Source organism: Tasmannia lanceolata, unplaced genomic scaffold, assembly GCF_043159265.1.
Source record: "Tasmannia lanceolata isolate RefF3 unplaced genomic scaffold, GAP_Taslan_0.1 ptg000011l, whole genome shotgun sequence".
NCBI classification, from domain to species: Eukaryota; Viridiplantae; Streptophyta; class Magnoliopsida; order Canellales; family Winteraceae; genus Tasmannia; species Tasmannia lanceolata.
The window spans coordinates 7,326,455-7,346,660 of record NW_027518688.1 but is presented as its reverse complement, the minus strand read 5'-3'; the positions used below and the strand labels follow the sequence as shown (position 1 = coordinate 7,346,660).

At 38.7% G+C, this 20,206-nt stretch overlaps 1 long non-coding RNA gene across 1 annotated transcript; it reads right to left on the bottom strand.

The window, feature by feature from the left end:
* Positions 1-1,370: 1,370 nt before the first annotated feature.
* Positions 1,371-19,166, bottom strand: LOC143886395 (uncharacterized). The gene is made up of 2 exons (XR_013253771.1): positions 18,902-19,166; positions 1,371-2,114 (listed from the first exon to the last, which is right to left on the bottom strand). It is a non-coding gene; the product is annotated as an uncharacterized LOC143886395 (long non-coding RNA).
* Positions 19,167-20,206: the final 1,040 nt, after the last annotated feature.

Genomic DNA, 20,206 nt, shown 5'->3' with positions numbered 1-20,206 from the left:
GGGGAATCCGCACGAGGAGGGCCTTGCGTCTGATTAGCTATTTGGCGAGGCAATAGCTTACCAAGGCGATGATCAGTAGAGTTTGCCATTTCCTTCTATTTTAAAGATATGAGTATGCCATCCATAAATTGCGAATGAAAAATACTAGGAGCATCAATTTGAGCTTGGATGCCACCTACAAAATTCCTTCCTGCGCCTTCTTAAGGATTGAATTAAGCGCTTCCACCAATAAAATGAAAATGTAACTGGACATTGGGTCCCCACAGAGGGGAGAGCTCTCCGCTCCTGGTTCTCATTTCCCTAAATCCTACGGAAAAGCAAGAATCCTTAGAATAAGATTCAAACTCCGCACATTTTGATTGAGACTTTGACTAGAGTTGCTCTTTTGAGAGCACAATACACAATGAAAGTTGTATGAGGAATTTGTGGATAAAATCCACAAAATTTTCATTCTACGTGATCAGAAGCGGTCTGCATACCAAGTTCCCAAATAATGTCTGGTATGACTTCTCTTTTTTAAGTCTAAACACTCATTTACAATTAGCTCTGATCTAATATTTCTTATGCAATTTACAACTATTAATCCGATTTTATAAAGATCGAATAAAACTAGTGCAATTATATCTGCACAGCCATGTTTTCATAATTGAATTAACAACTCATCTTGCCTTTAATTATTTAAAGAGCTGTTACAAGCCAATTACAAAAAAAAGACAAGCTGAGTTTGTGTAATTATTAAGACATGGTAGTGCCAATATCATTGAGCTCTGTTTGTTTATAATTTTGGGAATCGATTTTGATTTCAAAACCGATTCTAGGTAAAGTCGAGCATTTGGTTTGCAATATAAAATCAATCTTGACTCAAATGGATTCTTCATCCAAGTAATATGTGTATTTTTGCTAGATTTGAGCCCAAATTCAATTTTACAAGTGCAAGCCAAAGTGCCACAGCTGCAAGCAACCTAGAAGCTTTGCCATAAGGAAGACGAGGAAGCTGAGCTGTCGTAAAGCTCAGCAGAGCTTTGCTAGACCAACAACAACAAAACAGTCACTGTTGGGTTCCACACAAAAGCAAAGATCCCACATCGGAAAACTGAGATACGGATGGGCTTATATAGGACTTGGGCACCCTCTACTTAAGGGCAAGATTTTAAGGGCGAGTTCAACCCGGGTCCCAACAGTCACGGCCTACTTTGATTCAAAGGCCATTGAAAAGTTTCCATAAAAATTGCAACCAGAATCCCAGTTACCTCTCCTGGAAGAAGCTACTATCATCATTAAATGAAATAAATAAAGAATAATGATACCCCACACCACCTTTTTTGATAGTAGCACTCATACTGTCAAACACTTTCAGACCAGCTATGATAGGTAGGTAAATTTAATATGCTTTTAATAGCTACTTAGAGAAGTGCAACATAAAGAAAAGAGTACCATTATCAAAACAAGGGAGTGCAGCTATAATAAGAACATTGTTAGCATGTATGTACATGGATGAATTGGCAGAAGACTCACAGGTTTCCATTTGCGCATGGACGCAAAGACAGATCAGCCATGGAGGCAACAAGGTCATCAATATTTTGTTCATCAAAAGTATCAACTGTATTGGAAGGTGTTGATGGTAGAACTCTGAGTGAACTCTCAGAAAGAGCTTTCTTCAACTGTTTGACAAGTCCATCTTCTTCAAAGGTCACGTCCAGATCCCAAACCCTGAATATATTTTCAAGCTCTGTGTTCTCAGAAGATCCAATGGCCAACTCTGCTGTGTGATCGTCTCCATTTTCTTCTAAATCAAGACAATTAGGGAGAACATCGTCTCGTAAGCAGTATCGAACTTGTCTTGTTTCTGACTCATAACTGGTTGGTATATACTCATCATTTTCTTCTGGAATCTCATGGAGTTCCACAGTTGAAGAAGGTTCATAAATAGTGTGAGAGCTGAGAATGTCTAATAAGGCATCTTGCAGGGCACTCCAATTATCAGTTGATAATTCAGGGTCTTTTACCAAGCAAGAATCTACCCACACCGCGTCTTCAGGAGAGAGTTCATTCCCTCTCTGATTTGAATGTGAAAAAATACTTTTCCAGCCATCATCTTCTACTGCCATGACCACCTATACAAATGGTTGGGGCAATATCAGCAAAAAAGACTAAAAACGCACGTGACTGGCATCTACAAGTGCGAATTGTGTACAAGAGTAAGTAGTAAGAAGAGGACTATATGCGCCAGTCTTGCCAGAATGCCAATTGAGCGTCTTTCACTATAACATTTCAGTAAAGAAAATTTATGAAGTTTAGCAAACCCAGAAAATGAAAAGTGCGATCATGCCTTCAACAAACATTAAAGGTCATGTAATACGTGAAAGAACCATGGGATAGTAGCCTCAATCACAAAATTATCAATGAACAAACAAAGCAGGATAGGCAACATAAAGAAATATATTATCCATTTCATTTTTTTTCGGAAGGTGTCATGGGAAATAGTTTACATTTCATTTTTTTTTTTCGAACGGTACAGACTGCAGATAGATAACTGGATATTGCAGCAGTCTGGCTGGGTGCGGTCCATCTCGGTCCCCTTCCCTTTCATAATATACTTCTGCCATTTCAAAAAAAAAAAAAACAAAGCAGTCTGGCTGCAGCAGTTGTAAAAATGCTCCTGGGTTCTAGCACTCAGTGGCAAGACATTTTTTTTTTAAAGTTGACAGAAATTTTCATTGATACTGTGACAGTGACAAGACATTTTAAATAAAGGATGATATTCTTCATTGAACATTAAAGAGCTTTATATAGGTGGGGGTGGCTCCAATCGAGGAGAAGATGAGAGAGCACTGCCTAAGATGGTTTGGACATATCCAACGTAGGCATTTGGATGCTCCGGTGAGAAGAGGTGACTCATGCCAAATTGAGGGAGTAAAAAGAGGTCGGGGTAGACCGAAAATAACATGGGTAGAAACAGTGAGAAAGACTTGATAGCTAGGAACATAACAGAGAGCATAACCTTGGATAGGATAGAATGGAAGAAAATGATCCACATAGAAGAACCCAACTAGAACCAGGATTCATTTAGCCGACCCCAACTAGCTTGGGACAAAGGCTTTGTTGAGTTGAGTTGAGTATATAGGGGTGAAAGTTGAGCAGAGCTGGGCTTTTAGCATTGGTCAATAATGAATCAAATAGACCCAAAACTAGCCCAATTTCAAAGTAGAAGTCTGGAAACTCAATTACAGGCCCAACTTCAGCTCTAGCTTTCTTTTCTCTCTTTTTTATTTTTTTGAACTGGTCCTAGCTTTCTTTTCTTTGAGGGATTACAAGATGAAATTGAATTCAAATAAGGTGAACAAGTACATAAATGGGTCAAGATGGTAGTCACAATGCAGAAAAAATGCAAAGAAAAATGCACGAACATTTAAAAAGTAGAACAGAAACACTTAAAAAGAGGGTCCTTACGAGTTACCAATAACCAACTCAGCCCCCTATTGAACCCTCCCAAGCATGCCCCGCACATCATTAGAGCTTTAGGAGAGGGGTGGAAGTCAGAATCCCAACATTTTGATTTGAAAGGTAACATTTATTAATTGAATGCCCAAGGTACAGAAGGAGGGACTGTCCCACTAATACATCTGCACTCTAAGACCTCAATATGCTGCAACCTAAGAAGCAAGGGTATGGGTACAGGGTGCCGGTACGACACGACACGGGTACGTGCGTAGGTGATTTTTCAAAAAAACCGGGTGCGGGTACATTCGGGTACGCCAAATATAATAATATATTTTAATATTTTATTATAAATTATAATAGTATGTTTTTTTTTTTTTAAATTGACAATTTCATTGATGCTATGAAGATTACATTGGGGACCAGTGGTCCCAACTTGCATTACATAGAATCAATTAAGAGTGGCCAGGAGTATACTCCTGGGCCAATAAAAACTAAAAAAAAATCTTCTGGGTTAAACCACTGCAGATAAGTCAACACTTCCATGCACTTCCACCCTGCCAAATAGCTATATCACTTTCCTTTCGAGATCTTCATCTACTACCGCAACCAAAAAAGCTTTCACCATACATCTTCCTATCCTTTCCAATGCCCAATGGTCTAGGGCATTCATCAAAACAGGCTTGTCATCATCATCTAGATAGTCATTCAGTTTGTATCTTTGAATGACAAGCCAAAAATGCACACTCCCCTTCGCCATAATCTTAGAGGATCAAGAAATCCAGCATGTCAATGAGGAGTTCCCCCGAAGTCCCAATCAATAAGCAGAATGTTTCTGCTAATAATTCTTTCTTCCACCATCCGGATACGCACCACCCTAATGCCCCACAGAGGCTCAGCCATATAAGGATCCTAGCTCGAGACTCAAAGTTGAAGTCTTTCCATTGCTTCTGAAGGCGATCTCCCAACAGCACCATCTCTTCAACAGCAGTCATCTTTCTCAACTGCTACATGACATTCTCTAGCACCAAAAGCCCCAAGGGTAGCCAAAGCTTCGAACCAAGGAAGCAGGATTCTTCCCTAGGAGCCTTCGATTCCCGCTTTCAATTCCGGTTTCGATTCCCGCTTTCGATTCCCGCTCTGGCAACCTTGAGCAGGATTCTTCCCTGGGAGCCTTCGATTCCTGCTTTCGATTTCCGCTCTGGCAACCTTGCTTTGAACACCAGAAAATGAGGAAAACTCGCAACAAAAAAGAGGCCCTCCCAGACCCAAAAGCTACTAATTACTAACTAGAATAACTAGTAATAATAATTTAACCCGAAGCAAATCCTACCTTGGGCGACCGGGAATAAAATTTTAGGAGATTTGAGAGTACTATTTTTCCTTCTTGACCCTACCAAAGATGCATCCAAAAGTTTCTCAACAATACGTGCGAGAAGGTTGTTTCCTGATCTTGCCACCATAGCACTAAGATTTAGGCGATGATTAACGCCGTTAAAGGCTCGGGAAACGAAGGTGTTCCTTACTTTTGGAGGGAAAGCACCTTTATTTCTAACCTTATTGGGTAAGTCCGACCAAGCAACTTTCCATCTAGGAGAAGCAGAGTCAAACTTACTCTTCTCGAGCCCCGTCAGGGGCACACAAGATTGACCAACACTCCTAATGGCAGGCCCCTACACACCTTTTTCGAGCTCTTTCTCAGCGCCATCCTTGGATTTGAATTTTGAATTGGTCAGGGGAATCAACGGCTCACTAGGAATCCGAGTCAATCGGCGGGGAACCCCCAATCGACGGTATAATGCTCAAACCAGCACATCCTAAGCAAGGAACTAGAGTACTCAAAAAAGTAGCCACCATTTTTACTATCATGTTTTTTTTCTGAAAATCAATCCCAATGGAGTAAACCTTGTCAAGAATTCTAATTCTAACACAAGAACCATGGAAATGCCACTGAGGGGCTAGAATTTTGGCGGAGACAAAGCTCATACAATGTTGGCGGTTGCCTTCCATTTTGGTTTCCAATACTTTACCAAAGAGATTCCCTATAGCTTCCACCGTTGAAACAGCCCATGCATGCAGTGGGATACATAAAAATTAACCCAAAGGGCTTCCTCACCTTGAAGGAACTCCCTATTTCACGATGAGAGAGGAACGAATTGATTACCTAGGGCTTCAAATCCCATCCCAAGAATCTTTGATGCCTGGGCTTCAAATTCAAACATAAAGAAAATCTCGTCCTCCGCCAAAGTACAAGAGCAATGTAAGGATGGAAAATCCCAAACTTTTTGTACCCAAAACCAGAGATCCTCCAGAGTCACGTTACTGTCTTTCTTTTTTCCGATAAGACAAGTTTTTCGGGTGTCCATACGTGTTAGCACTTCCTTGCCGGAAATGGAAAGGGCTAGGCTCCCTTTACCCTCAAGTAAATGGATATTACCCGAATCAGGCCATCGGCTGTCCACCCCATAGTTAGCTTCTAGACGAGGCTCTGAATTACCACGGACAACCCATTTTGAGGGGATTTCAGACCGTTGACACCAACGGCACATATCCCGCCACTTGAAATTAAGATATTTAAAGGGGGAGCAAAACCAAACACCAGGTCTATTCCTTAGTTTAATTTTCCTATTGGTACTCTTCCCACCCTCGGAAAGCGTTACAAAAGAAGGGTTCGGTTCTGCTTTAACTTGCGTGCACCTTCTACATCCTTGCCGCCAACTAAAGTTGTGGTAGGAGCAGTAATAACACTGCTAGTCCTCCGACCATAATCTCCCCTTTTATAATAATATGTTTTGAATCCAACAGATTATTTGTCACGGGCTTAGCACTTTCGTTAGCTAAAACCGTGCGGCACTTGCACTTAGCACCCCAATGCTTAGCACCAGTCAGCCTTCTAACCAACTAGGGGAACGCTAAAAGTAAAATAACACACTGAGATTTAGAAAGAGAGCTTCTATTAGTTGAAGAATGCTTACAACTTTCTGAGGTGATTCACAAATGAGGGGTCATCTCCCCTTTTATAGGCATAAGGGGAACTTTCTAGACCCCTTTTCTATAAATTTCTTCTTCTAGAGTATTTTTAGAATATTCCAAGCACATCCTCCTCTAGAATATTCACATGCCTCTACTTCTAGAGCCTTCCACCCTTCTAGTAAGTTCTAGAAGGTTCTAGAATAACCTACATAATTCTAGAGAGTCTAGAAGATTCTAGAATTCTCTACATAACTCTAGGCTTTTGGAAGGTACTCCACTATTCCATGCTTGTTTTGGGCCTCCAATATGCCTATAAAATGAGATGTGGTGAGCTAAATTGTCACCCCGTGACATTATTGGACCCAAAAATCAAACAGATAATCAGTTTTGAATCCAACAAATGTAATCTTGACTCTCAACAGTTTTGGACTCTCAATCCAATAATCAATTTTGAATCCAACAGATTATTGCACCCAATCTGTGAGTCCGAAGCTCATTCTTGGACTCAACTGACTCTTGAACTCAACAGATTATAGCGCCCAATTTTGAATCCAACAGATTTGAGAACAGATTGTCAGTCCGAAGCTGATTCTTGGACTCAAAATTAGACTCAACAGATTGTGAGTCCAACAATCAGCTTTGGACTCCCAATTTGTTCTCAAATTCCAAAACAAATAGGGCCCAATGTAATTTTGAGTCCAATAATCTGTGATGGACTCAAAATCCACTTGTCAAAAAAAAAAAACAAAAAAACAGGGCCTTTGAGAGAGAGTAGAGAGAGTGAGGCAGAGAGAGGGAGAGAGAGTAGAGACAGAGAGAGAGGTCGGAGAAACAGAGAGAGAGAGAGAGAGAGAGAGAGAGAGAGAGAGAGAGAGAGAGAGAGAGAGAGTAATACCGGAGAGGAGGGTTTCTGCCTTGCCGGAGCCGGTGCCGGTGCCAGAGAGAGAGAGAGAGAGTTAGGGTAAAAGTTTTTCTTTTTTCTTTTAAGTTATAACCACACACCCCCTTTTATAACCACACCCCCCTTGTAACCCTTTATGTTATAAAAAAACGTACCCAGTTTGGTTTTTATTTTTATTTTTATAAAATAGCTGTGATGGGTGCGTACCCGACACGCACCCACCCGCACCCCACACGCACACAGGCACCCCACACGCACCCGACTCGGGTGCGGGGTCCCGGGAGAGTACCCGTGCTTCCTAGGCTGCAACTACTTGCAGAAACAACACAGTGACAGTACCCTACAAGCATCGTCCCACCATTACCAATACAATATAATATCTCCCACAAAAACTAACAAATACGGAGACACATCCTTAGCATCACAGCCCACCCCATCACAACAACCCCTCCTAAGCCCAGCTTACTGGATACTTGTAAGATTAGCTGGCACGGTGATGCAGGGCAAGTGCGGAAGCTGTCGTAACAGATCAGAGATGTGATTGGTAGATTTTCGGGATAGATGCTGAGCTATAGCACAAGAAGGCTCAATTTCTGATCTGTACCCAGACAACAGCTATGACTGCTCTGGAATGAATTGAAGGTTTTAATTGAAATAATTCAGCACTTAGTATGTGAATGCAGCAACCAAATATACGGGCAATTCACCCACAATCGACAACATTCGACACTGCCAGACAATTATCTCTTGGACAGTTAAATCGTGAAAAGCCTTTTAATTACCTTCAAGAAACAAATGCGTTCAAGTGGATTAAGACCTTCTCTAGATAAAAATGCCAAAGATGCCATTGATATTCAGATCACTAGCTTCAGGGAAAGAAATGCAGCAACACTTGTCAAGGTAGAACAGCACTACCAGGTTTGAGGGCGTGTCATAGCAGAGCTTCTGCTATTGCAAGTTCACGAATTTCCCTAATCCAACATTGATGGAGAGTTCAGTTCTGTTCACTCCAGTGAGTTTTCTTGGCTGTACTGACTTCACTAAACCCAAACAGGATGCTTAGTAGTTCAAACCTATGTTTAAAAACACAGATGCAGCGCGGAACGCGGCCGAAGAAAATCCTAGTCGAGTCGGCACGAGTACTCGGTAGACACGGTCATAGCTCAGGAGAGTAAAGGAGTTTTTATTGACTCTGTAGGGCAAAACAGGGATGCTGTGCAACGCGGAACGCGGCCAAGGTAAAAGGGAGTCGACTCGGGGGAGTCGATGCGGACACGGGGGAGTTTCAAAACTATGGTTCAAACAACATTTTCTCCTTAGGTCTAAATGTGAATTCACTTGAGACATGCCTTAAGTAAAAAATTCTAGCTGAGGTTTAGGAATTGCAGTGGACACAACATAATACGAGTCAGTATAGCAGTATTCTGAGTTCTATAGGGTCACTAATTCGGTTTCATCCAGAAATTATAAAGAACCCTTGTTGATCCAGATCTCATACCTAGATCAGATCCATGAGACATCTCCGCAGCTCTATGAAATGGATTTCATTTCAGCAATGAAAGTCAAGGATCTGTCTCATATTGATAGATTCTCTTGATGGATCTGAATCCTTTAGGTGAAGAGTTTACAACAGTGACTTTCTTAAACAACATGCTCAGATCTACATGCTTTTGATGCTGAAATAAGGAGACTGAAGCTAGCTGATTACATTAGATGATGAGTATACAGTTCTGTAGCCGAATTCAGATATAAATGGTCACTGTTCTTGGTTCACTTATCAGGACTGCAAATTTGCCAAAATCTATGATCACAGTTTTAAATTTCGGCTGAAATACCGAAATTTAGGATTCCGGCCGGGCCAAAATACAGAAATTTAAAATTTTCGGCCGAAATTGTAAGATTTTCACCGAAATTTCCACCGGAACCGAAATTACAATCCTTGTCTATGACAACGTGGGGCGAATACTATTCCAAAAGAAGAAAAGCATCAACGTTACAGATCTGAGATTTAATCAAGAACTATGGGATCTGAAACCTCAATTCCAAGCAGTTACAGCACTATCAACTGAGGATAATGAACTTTAATAATTCTTGCTAAGTTTCAACCACATTTCAAGAGATTCTTCATTAGGATCGAAATAATATGGAAAGGAAGGAATTTCACTTACTGATATGAAGCTGTAGTCGAATTTCAGCACAAGAGAATTCACAATATTTCTCTTTTAATCCAGCAACTTGAAATAGAGATGTATACAAGAGCAGTTCATGTTGCCTTCTTGAGTTTTCTTCAATGCAACGAACCAGATCCAGTGAGCTATGTCACAAATGTCGTTCTCGAGAATTTCTCGGCAAGGGAAAATCTCGGGATATATTAATTTTTATTAATTCTTTCGGGTTTATATCGGGAAATAAACGGTAAAACTAAAATTATTTAAAAAATATATAAAAATATTAAATTTAAGAAAAAAAATATAAAATAAAAATATCGTAAAAATATCGGGATATTTTATGATAAAAACGAAAATATCGCTATATTTTTAAAATCTCGGGATTAGTTCGGGATTTTGTCTTTTTATCAAAATCTCACGATAAAAACACTATATTTTGAAAATATCGGAGATATTTGTGACATAGCCAGTGAGGAGACGCCGAAATTTCTAAATCAGAAGTGAATCCTTGATAGAATAAGGTGTAGGATAAAACTATTGTGGAGGGTGATTCACTCAATGTGATTCGGTGGTTAAGTAGGCCGGTGTTGCCTCCATGGAGATTCTCTTCTATTTTTGATGAAATAAAAGATTTAATCTCGGGTTCGAGTATTGTGTTTAATCATGTGCGGAGGTCCGCTGATAAGGATGCAGATCGTTTGGCTAGGGGTGGAGTTAGGCGCTCGGAGTTGGAGTGGTTTGATTTTCTCCCTCCGTGGGAATTATTTTGTAATTTTTTTTTTTTAAATTCCTGTATATTCGGGTGTGGTCCATCTCGGTCCCCCCTCTTCTTTTAATGATATATTTTCGCCATTTAAAAAAAAAAGAATAAGGTGTAGGATACAAAGAAGTGGTCAGACTTGAAATCCAAGCTTGTATATCACTCTCCAAACGGATTTCAACTAAAATCCCTCTTTTGGCAAGAGGATTTCCTTCCAAAGTTCCCACTTAGATCTAAAATCTAATTTCTCATTTCAAAAATCAAGTAAGCTAATTACAAAAGAGAGGGAAGTCGTCTTTTATAGGCATCCCTTACAAGTAAAATGTCCTAACTACCCCTCCTCAATATGAAAAGACAATTAAGGACATGAAACAATTACAATATGACTAAACTCCCCTGCATGGCTAGCAAAGGAAAAAAGGAAGATACTAATCCTATACTAATGAGCAAGCTAGGTCAATGTAGAATTCCCAGGGGATGCTCCTGCATCACTTGGTTATCATCTCCTCTCTAGTCATCTTTAGCTAATTTGTAAGCATTTCATTAGCAGAGTGTTGAATATGCTGAAATTTGAGTGCAATCAAAACAACTAGGTCTCTGATTACAGTACTGATGTCCGCTAATATCCATGGTCTGACCGATTTGCTATTTGCCCATGCTATTACGTTTGATGAATCACCTTCAATGATTAACGGCCTAAAGCTGTGGGTGACTGGGCGGTAAACCAAATCAAACCTCATAAGAGAGAGCTCTCTCTTCCACTTCATTGGAAGTCGCATACACCGGCTGTCATTGTTTCTTTTGATGTTCTACTGTTGTGTATGGGTTTTTTTGTTTTATTTTGCTGTCATTATTTCCTTTTGATGCTCTATTGAGGTGGGTTTTTTTTCAGCTTCATTCAATGTATCTTGATGCAGTTTTCTGGGTGTCCGGAGGGTAGGTAAGAGGAGAAAGGTGGTTTTCTGGGTGCCTGGAGGGTAGGCAAGAGTAGGAAGAAGGTAAGTGGATCGAGGAGGAACTCGTGAATTCGAGAAGATGGCAACTCTCTCTCTCTCTCTCTCTCTCTCTCTCTCTCTCTCTCTCTCTCTCTCTCTCTCTCTCTCTCTCTCTATCTCTCTCTCTATGTAGATTCACGCAAGGGAGAACTAGTCAATGTGGGGAAACAATAAATGGATGAAAACCTTGGTAGCATGCACGAACACATCTCTGTGTCATTCAGGGACAAGAGGTATCTTAAAACAAAAAACTCAGCACTCATGAATCAAGAACACTATTCTACATTGGGGTGGATGATCCTCTGGTAAATCAAGAAAAATACTCTGAGACATGTTACCTTATGTATTGATTTGGCATGTAAGGAGAGAAATGATAGTATTTTCCAAGGAAAAAGAGGTGATTGGAAATGATGATATAAGAAATCAAAATAAATCTCATTCTTTGGGGAAGAAATGACAAGAAATTGTCCAACTATAGCATGGGTGGCATACTTAGAAATTGGAGTACTATTGTACGGGAAAAAGGCTTCGGAAATAGATCTATTCCAAAGTGGCGCCCTCCCCCTAGTAGTTTGATCAAGCTTAATTTTGATAAAAGTTCTAAAGGTAATCCAAGTCAGTTTTTATATGGTGCCTGACCGTCAAGTACCGTCAGAGCGGTACCACCCTTGATATTTGATCCAACAGCAGCGCACATATTAAGAGGCTGCTGTTGGATCAAATATCAAGGATGGTACTTCCATCGTATCACCTTCACGGGACTTGACGGTCGGCCACCATATAATTTCTCATCCAAGTCATGCAGATATTGGTGGTATATTTTGTGTCTCAAACAGACACACTTTATAGACCTTTTTTGGCTCGGTGGGTGTGTGCAAATCCAACAAGGCAGAAGCAAGAGCCCTTCTTTGGGAATTGAGATTGTATGCTATCTCTGTGAATGACCCCTTAGTCATTGAAGGTGATTAATCAAATGTCATTCGATGAGCGACAAAAATATATCAATAGGTCCTTTTAGCAGGTGTTATTTCTGAAATTAGAGTAGACACAACTGTTGAAATTAGAGATCATTGCATCAAATTGAGCCCTAAATTCCAGCATATGTTGAAGTCCACTAATGAGCAAGCAGACAAATTGGCTAAAGGAGTGGGGAAGGGAGAACCGGTTATCGTTAATTACAGTCCAACTGAAAGTGTTGCTTGGTCCATAGATAGGATTTTGGGTGGGCTTACTGATTTTTTATCTGTTGTGTTCCCTTTTGGGATGGCTTGTCCCACTTGAGTGTGCTATGCAAATGTGTTGAACATATTTTTAGAAAAAAAATCTATCATCTTTCAAAAAAACTCAGCCAGCCCAGCCACCTCCATCTCCCAACTCACCTCCATTCGACTTTTATGTATGTAAATGCATTAGAAGAAATCTAAACTCCATATCAAAAAGGAGAGGGTGGTTTCTCTTCTGATTTCAACCCGCCCACTCTACAAAGCACTTCAAAACCTCCTATATAAAAAAGAAAAGCAGTGTCTTACCTTCTGATTTCAACTTCCCACCTCCAAACAAAAAGCCCCACCAACACTGCCATAAACATCTCCTTCAAATTTAAACCTCCTTTAAAACAAAAACCAGGCTCATAACAAACCACACATCACCATCTTGTCCACCCCTCACAATAGACCTATAATGAGCCGACCAATTCCCTCTCCAACTGGACAGCCTTGACCTCTCTCAACCACTCATGCTCCACTTACGCTCTTCACCCATCACCACCACCTAATCCCTCGTCTTTTGACACCAAGGCCACTTCCACATCCATTGCCACCTCCATTGCCACCTCCATGTCTATTCTCTATTTACGCATTTCCAATACCAACCGCTACTTACTACAGCTCCTCTCTGCACATCCTTAGGTGCCCCTCCTCTTTTCAATGTTGCTCTTCATTGTCTTCCCACCATTGCTTTCTTCTACCCCTTTCTCCCTCCCTCCCTCGGTAATCCTCTAGTCCACAGGTTCCAAATCAACATCGAATAAAAAGGTATTATTATATGAATGGTCCTCCTTCTCATGGACTCTGATGGGAAGTGTTTGAGGCAAAGGTTAATTTAGCCTTGCCAAGCAACCCAATTTGTATCTAGTTTTTGTTAAATTGAATAACTTGTATTGGACACTTAGCTAAGAAGATGAAGTATTAATTTTGCTTTTTTTTTTTTCTTAAATGAGGAGTATTAATTAATTATGCATTATCATATTTTATCCCCAAGCACAAGCTCAGTACATGCACTTACTCCAAAAATTAAATAAATAATTACCAAAAAAAAAGAATTAAGAAATTGTAGTATGCTTACGGCATAAAATTACTAAATAATTAACAAGAAAAGAATTAAGGAATTGTAGTATAATAATGCCATAAAATAAATAGATAATGTTTTTTGATAAAGTAAAATAAATAAATAGTTAACAAGAAAGGAATTAAAAAATTGTAGTAATTGTTAATTGGGCATGAATCAAACTTTCATGCCCATGGCAAACACAACCTTAATGCATGTCTTTATGCAAGAAAATAAATAAATAATAAACATTGGAACTAGGGAATTAAGAATAACAAGAAAATATATTAAGAAATTGTAGTATTAGTTAATTGGGAATGCATCAAACTTTTATCCCCATACACAAGCATAGTATATGTCCTTATGCAATAAAATAAATAAATAAATGAGTAAAGGGTTTTTGCGCTTATTAGCGCTTGAGTGCAAAAACAGGGGTGGGCCCACATTGTTGGGGGGGGTCCAAAGCATTCATTCGGAAGGCCCCATCATGGATAGGGTGTCCACCAAAAATCAGCTCCATTGGATCATCTTAGGGTGTCCATTTGTGGAGTGAAAAAATGGGCAGATTAGTGGACAAACAGCATTTGTCCATTTTCACCCCCACAAATGGCCACCCTATGATGATCCAATGAAGCTGATTTTTGGTACACATCCCATCCATGATGGAGCCTTTCAAATGAATGCTTAGGATCACCCCAACAATGTGGCCCCACCCTTGTTTCCTGCACTCGAGCGCAGATAAGCTATCTGCGCTCGAGCACAGGAACCCTTTCTCTAAATAAATAAATATATAACATTGCAACTAGGGAATTAAGAGTAACAAGAAAAGAAATAAGAAATTGTATCATTAGTTAATTGGGAATGCATCAAACTTTTATCCCCATACACAAGATTAGCACATGACCATATCCTATAAAATAAATAAATACTTAATAAACGATGGAACTACGGAATTAAGAGGAACAAGAAAATACATTAGCAATTGCATTATTGAATAAAATGGTACTATTAAAATGACATATTATTATAAGTAGCAACATCAGATGGTAAACGACTTTATAATATAACCACATAAAAAAGTCATAAAGAACAGGGCCTTATACGATATAAAATCCCTGCCCTATAGCTTATACAACTATGATACTCAGATACTTGTGTAGGCTCAATGTATCGTGTCCAACATGCTACAATATTGATATTCGTACTTGAATATATGGATACATCATTCATATTTCTGTTGGTCAAAATAATTAGACATATATCACTCTCTTAGAATTAAATATAATGTTTTTTGCATGTTACTGTCACATTTTCTAAATTATAATTTTGAACATGTTTTATAGATGCTACTTTAAATTTATTTTTCCAACCCACACCTCCAAGCCCCAACATCTCGAGAATGAGTACAGTTATGTTCACTACTGTAGATTGCCAGGTATTATGAAGCTTAAGCATGCTCTCCTTTAGGTTCGGATATGACCAACTTGTTCTTCTAAAAGTAGGATTATGTGGGATGAATCTTGAAACGGGCCATGACCCAAAGAAATATACTCAACTATATGGTTTGATCAAAATTGTTGTTTTCGCTACTTAGTTGGTATGCAATAGGAATATACGGTACGGATGCAATAATAGTACAAATACTCCTTTCTTGTGTACTAATAAACCTAATCTTACTCTTAGATTTCTACAGATGTAAAGCACCTGTGTTGGACACGTGTCAAATTCTAGGGAATTGGCTACACGTGATTTCTTCTTTTGCTTCATTCCAAATCATTCACCATAGTTTTAGAGTCGTACCCTTCTCAATAAGAAATCTTTTACATAAAAAACAAAACAATGCATTTAGAGAACCTTCAATTTACCATTACAAGAGACATTATATAAAAAAAATTAATTGTCAATTGTCAATAACAATATTGAGGTTACTTGTTTTACGAAGATATATATATATATATATATATATATATATATATATATATATATATATATATTACAATTCAAAAAACAATTATATTTTTTATAAAAAACTAGAAGAGAAATTACAAAGATACATCAATGGGTAGCACAGACCCAGAATAGATAAGGTATCTAACCACCCCTAGCTTGGCCAATTTATCGTCTAAGCCATTTGCACTCCTCGGAATATAAGAAAATGGTGTCTCTCCCTCTAAATCTCAAATAATATCAGCAATCTCGTCAAAGAACCTTGCAAGCCTCCACGGCCATGTGCTATGACCATGGTGTGAGGTCTTTAAATCCAAATCAGATCTTAGATTTGCATGGCTGATTCTGATACTAACTGTAAAACATAGGATCATGGCATTCCATCAAATTCCATTATCACAAAAATTATAAAACAATAACACAAAAAATCTAAAGGATATAACCATGTATTAAATCTAGAATACAAGAAAAAACGAATCAAGGAACATATCTCGACCGGCCATGGCGGTGATCGACTGGGATGGATCTTCTCCCGCCTCTCTGGTTTGCTTGACCTCTAGCGGAGGAGATCTCCTTTTGTCAACTTAGATGGAAGTAGAGACCAACCCCTTTATTTATAGAAAAAGACCCCCTAGAGTTCCACCAACAGTAGAACTCTAATTGGCTTAATCTATTTAACCAACTGACGTAGTTGAATCTAGGGCTATACTAATCATCCATGTCTCAATAGGGATGAAATGCACTTATACCCTTTACTGATCGTTGTGACAACGGGTAACTCCAATCATTTCACACTTAACCTCATTCTTCAATCTAGACCGTCGATCTTTGATCAATAATTGCCCAAATAAGATCTTATTCTCCCACTTGGGCAAGCATTGAACATAAGGCTAACCTTAATGCGTATCAAGGCTGGTAAACTTTTTGGCTAAATACGATTAATGCGATATCATCTCACAAACAAAATCCTGTCTAACAAGACTCTAATAACAAACCATAGAGATCAATACTCCATTCAAAAAGTGTATGACCAAGTATGATAATAATTATTAGTAATCTCATTCACAAATAATCGTTAATGAACATGGAACATGTAGTATTAAAATAACATACCTTTAAATGATCATTTACGCTAAATCCAATATTGATCAACCTTCATATTTCTCTCCAAAAGCCCTTATGACTATTACAGTCATGCTTAAGTATGAAACTTAAGGTGCTGATGTATGAAACACAAGGATTTATGCTTCTCACCTGAAGCCCATGTGTGACTTTACCGTCATGCTTAAGTATGAGACTTAAGGCTTTTACTTCAGGAATATTCTCATAATTATTTAGTGAAAATGCATATTCCTTAACTGATATCAGTATTATTTATTAAATAAAACCGGTCAAGCTCTTATTAACCTTTGAGCTATCCATGGCCCTAGAGTGGAATCAAGCCTTTGTCCGAATTTTATAAACTCATTCCATTGGCCAAAAGGAAATACTTAACGAACTCCTATTAATCTTGAGATATATATATATATATATATATATATATATGTATATTGATCAATCAATGAGGTGATCATAGGATCTAAATCCAAAATCTAATATCTTGATGCCTACTGAAATCGTAAAATTGAGCCCCCTAATTTATATATTATAAAACAAGCTATCAATGCTATAATTAATCTAAAGGAGCTATAAAAATTTTATACTCCCACCGATGTTTGCTTCTTAAAAAATTAGCTCATGTATTTTTATATCTCAGATAGATTAACTCTATCTTGATGACCTTAAAGACATCTACAACGCTACATCATGATCAATTTAGTGACACTTTCATCTTTCATTTTCACCAGGGTATTCATCAAAGTCCATTCTCTGTCCTCTCTAATTCATCAAAAGCCTTGTCCAATGGCATTTAAAAGCTAGTTACCTTATCAGACTTTGAATACCTTTCCTTATGGCATCATATACAAATCATCGTACACACACACACACGATCAGATGACATATGCTATCCACTCTCATCTACTCCTAGACTTGGGATTTCACTTTATAAGAGCTATCCAAATTAACCATAACAGTCTCATCCACTCTCAACAAAATACTATAAATTCTACCTTTAATCAAACCTTACTAGCAAGGTCTATTAGGAGTCCTAACTGCACCTTTGTAATCTTTTCTTTGGGACAAGAGTATAATAAGCAATGCTCCACTTCAAAAGATACCTCAATGCCAGTTAATGAAAATATAATAACCTCCAAAAATCCCATCACCTTTGGGCATAAGAGATTTTCTTTAGTTATCATAGCTCCTGCAGAACTAGATAAATGTATCTAGTTAATGATTATTCAAATTCATTTAAGTCCATAATTGACTGGTGTTACCTGTTGCCACAGTAATCAGTAAAGGGTATAAGGGTAAATAGTGCATCTCATCCCTATTAAAACAAGGATGATTAATTTAGCCCTAGATTCAACTACATCAATTGTTAAATTGATTAAGCTAATTAGAGTTCTACTGTGGGTGAAACTCTAGGAGATCTTTTTCTATAAATAAAATGGTTGATCCATGCTGCCATCTAACCTGACCAAAGGAGATCTTCCCCACCAGATATCAGGCAGACCAAAGAGGTAGTAGAAGGTCCAGCCCGATCAATCACCGCCATGGCCGATTATTTGATATATTATTTTATTATATTTGTTATCATGGAATTTGATTGAATACCATGATCTTAGGTTTTACACATGGTACCAAGACATAATGTTTGCGGAGTTGCCTTCAACTTCAAGTCTCCCATCCATGTGACTGAAGAAAGTGATGAATCCAAAATGAAACAGTTTTGAGGTTCCTTCTCTCTAATAGGGGCTAGGGCATTGGTAAACCTCACCCAACAGAAAAAAAATTTACACCCAAATGAATACCTCTGGGTTCTCTTTCGAGAACTGTTGGAACATATTCAAGATAAAGTGATGAGGGCCACGGAGGAAGCTTTCTTTCACAATGTTTAGAAGGAAATACAATTTCTGGGCCATTGTAGTAAGAACTACAGGGATCAAATTAGTTGGGTTGTCGAACCTAGCTTTTATTTAAGAAAGAATTCACCTACAAGGAAATTAGGATGGGGAATCCAACTAAGTATAAGAGAAAGTTAATTAGAAATAACAGAAAACAATTTTAAAAAAAAGCAAAATCAAAAGAGGAAGGACCCCAAAAGTAAAACGTCTGGCATGTGATGAACCCAATACAAAACATCTTCTTTTCATTGAAAGGAATCCCACAGAAATAACTTAAGATGCTAAAATAGTTTAATCTCAATGAAAAAGTAGAGAGAAAAACCCATCATGCTCTTATGTATAAGAAGGGGAAAAGGTGAACAACATAGAGGAGATGAAGGACTCACCCTTTTGAAGATATGCCGAATACCCTTTCGTGCTTTCCAAGTTCGAACGAACGAGAGGGAGGGAAAGAGTGGAGAGGGAGGGATGGAAATCTAAATGACAAAACCGAAAAGGTTTTGGAAAATTTTGTACTAGGGTTTGGATAATTTTGTACCTCTAGGTTGTTTCCAATTTAGGCCCCTCCCCATGTGAACAATCACATCCTTTAGATCAACTTTACCAAAATCGACGATTGAGCTTTTTTGGATTTATTGGGTTGGAATCGGAATTGGCATTCCCTCGGGTTGCTCGGGTACGGGGTACCTGGCAAGTGGCAAACGGGTGGCCCGGGCCGGGTCATTTACGGGTCAAAAGTGACAATTTGGTGAACCCGGATCCCACCCGTAGGGCTGGGTGGACCCACGGGTCATCCAGTTTTTTTTTTCTTTTTTTATTGGTACACTATAATCGGATGATCCAAACCGTCAATGTGATGGGCCATAATGTGAATTGGTTATGCCAAAAAAATAATTTCCTTAAGATGATCCTAGCCAGATCTACAGAGGAATTGCATATTATTATTTATAGAAACCTTTATAAACTAGAGGGATAGGAAAATGTGATATCTACGCTGACCCTTGTTTTGATATTGGCACCATTTAAATGGGCAGGTGAAAGGAAACACGGGAAATTTACCGGATTTAACGAAAAAATCCATTAATTTTACGGTCAGGATTTTAGTGACAGAATAAAGGTGGGGCCCGCTGCCATTGTTGTTTCTTCCTTTCCTAATAAAATATTGATGCTTATGCGTGTGAGGGACCCACCTTAGATGATTGGGTCCCACAGTAAAGCTTGAACAAGGAGTGGCGGAGGATTATACCATATTAAAGAGAGTGTTTTTTGCATTTAAAACTCCTTATTTGTTGGTTTTTCTTCAACAAAATATAAAAAGGGCAAATAAAGGAAAGCTACTTTATAATTGGGGAGTGATAAATCGACCCCGTATGTGTCTTTCTCTCTCCAATCGACCCCCTATTGCTCTGTTTGGTTCCCTTTTTTGAGAAAAATAGCAGGAATGTAATTCTACTAATTCGTTGAAGGGTGTTTGGTAGGGAATTTAGCGAAATTGGGGAGTTTGACGGCCGGGGATGTCGGGCGCTTGTCGGTGACATGGAACCCTCAAAATTCGCTGGATGAATTTCTCCAAATCGAAGAAAAAATGGGAGAAATTTTCAGGCAAATTCTTTTTTCCCGTAATTGTCATAAGTTTTTAATTTTCATTGTAGTTTTTTTGGTAATTGTCATATGTTAGTACCTCCTGTTGA